The sequence below is a fragment of the Chiloscyllium plagiosum genome, chromosome 16 (genome assembly GCF_004010195.1).
Source record: "Chiloscyllium plagiosum isolate BGI_BamShark_2017 chromosome 16, ASM401019v2, whole genome shotgun sequence".
NCBI lineage: Eukaryota > Metazoa > Chordata > Chondrichthyes > Orectolobiformes > Hemiscylliidae > Chiloscyllium > Chiloscyllium plagiosum.
In genome coordinates, this window is record NC_057725.1 from 444,896 (window position 1) to 447,314 (window position 2,419).

Below are 2,419 nucleotides of genomic sequence, written 5' to 3' on the forward strand. Positions count from 1 at the left end.
CACACACACACACACACACACACACACACACACACACACACACACACAGTAATAACTGCTGTGTCTCAGTCAGTTTTCTGAGGGGTAAGGGGTAGGTGGCGGGGCAGAGGGAAAGGCAAGTGGTTGAAATTGACCATAAGAAATAGGAGCAGAATTAGGCCATTCAGCCCATTAGATCTGCTCAGCCATTCGATCATGGCTGATACATTTCTGAACGCTCTTCTCCTGCTGTGTCCCCAGAACCTTAATCCCCTCACTTATCAAGAATCTCTCTATCTCTGCCTTAAAGACATTCAATGACTTGGCATCGCACAGCCCTCTGCGACAATGAGATTTGCAGAGTCATCACTCTCTGGCTGAAGAAATTCATCTCAATCTCGAAAGAGTCATCCCTTCACTCTGAGGCCGGGGCTTTTGAATAATAGTCTCTCCTACCAATGGAAACCTCTTCTCCACTTCCACTCAATCCAGGTCTCTCACTATTGTATAAGTTTCAATCAGACCCATTTCCCTCCATCCTTCTAAACTCCAAGTGCAGACCAAGAGTCCTCAGCAGCTCCTCAGATGACAAGCTTCAGATTTCCACGATAATTCTTGTAAATTTCCACTGGACACGCTCCAACACCAGCACATCCTTCCTGAGATATGAGGCCCAAAACTGCACACATTATTCAAATGCAGTCCGACCAGAGCCATATACAGCCTCAGCAGGACATGTCTGCTCTTGATTTTTAGCCCTCTCCAGATGAACGCAAGGATGGGTGAGGTGGGGCAGTGTAGGGTCCACTGAAGAAGGAGAAAGTGAGGACTGCAGAGTCGAAGAGTGTGGTACTGGAAAAGCAAGTCGGTCAGGCAGCATCCGAGGTTTCAAACATAAGCCCTTCACCAGAAAGGGGGCTTGTGGCACAAGGGCGCTGAGAGATAAACGGAAGGGGGGATGGGGGGGGTGAGAGAATAGCTGGGAAGGAGATATGTTGATGAAAGTGGGGGAGAAGATGATAGGTCAGGGGGAGGGTGGAGCAGATAGGTGGGAAGGAAGATGGATAGATAGGACAGTTCATGAGGACGGTGCTGAGTTGGAAGGTTGGATCTGGGATAAGGTGGCGGTTGGGGAAATGAGGAAACTGGTGAAATCCACATTGATCACATGTGGTTGGAGGGTCCCAAGCAGAAGGTTAGGCGTTCTTCCGCCTGGTGTTATTCCTGATGAAGACCTTATGCCTGAAACATTGATTCTCCTGCTCCTCGGATGCTGCCTGACAGGCTGTGCTTTTCCAGCATCACACTCTCTCCACTGAAGGAGGCGATGGACTGCGGACCTAGGGGATAGGTAGTAGCAAGTGTTAAGGGAATGGAATGGTTGATTTGATTCCTGAGGGTTTGCAGCTCCAGGGTCAGTGTGAGTAATTGCTCAGTCACTGTGAGTGATAGGCTAAAGGGTCAGTTTTATGGTTCATTAGAAGTTATGGAATGTTTTAATTCCTGTAATGTTTCCTGGCTAAATATTTACATAAATGAGCCAGGATGTTACAAAGTTTAACTCACATTTAAGGATATTTTTTCAGGAGGTTCCAAATGCCAGGTAATTGTCAATTGGAACTTTAAACTTCCCATGCAATTACTCGACATGAAATATATCGGGACTTTTATGGGGTGTTTAAGCCCCTTTTTCAGTGATATATCTGTTCTCTGACTCTCCAAAGAAGGGGAGACCTGAGCCAATGGAAATTAGTGCATTCTTACCAATTTGTGGCTAAATCTGCTGAATGTAACTTTCCAACCAGGTCGAAACATAGATCGCATCACAGTTGTGATCTCGAAAGACGACGCGTTCAAGTGACTGAGCTTGATTCCTGTTGTGCTCTCACTCAGTTTGGGAACCTTTCAGTACACGTTCTTCCCTGTCTCCCTGTGTCCATTGCACTAACTTGTTCTGTCCCAGTCTATTTTGTATCATTTCATGATCAAGGGCTTGCTTTTACCCATCACCTTCCCCCCACTTCAGAGTCACAGAGATGTGGTACTGGGCTAATGGTCGGATACTTGGTAGTGTGGATGAGCAGAGGGATCTTGGTGTCCATGTACACAGATCTTTGAAAGTTGCCACCCAGGTAAATAGTGCGGTGAAGAAGGCATACGGCGTACTGGCTTTTATTGGTAGAGGAATTGAGTTCCAGAGTACTGAGGTCATGTTGCAGTTGCATAAGACTCTGGTGCAGCCGCATCTGGAGTATTGTGTGCAGTCTTGGTCGCCATATTATAGGAAGGATGTGGAGGCACTGGAACGGGTGCAGAGGAGGTTTACCAGGATGTTGCCTGGTATGGTAGAAAGATCGTATGAGGAAAGGCTGAGGCACTTGGGGTTGTTTTCATTGGAGAAAAGAAGGTTTAGGGGTGACTTGACAGAGGTGTACAAGAT

General features: G+C 46.9%; 1 protein-coding gene across 1 annotated transcript in view; it reads left to right on the forward strand.

Moving 5' to 3' along the window:
• Nucleotides 1–2,419, forward strand: part of LOC122557603 (SH3 and multiple ankyrin repeat domains protein 3-like) — a 338,880-nt gene that overhangs the window by 277,840 nt on the left and 58,621 nt on the right. The window lies entirely within an intron of this gene.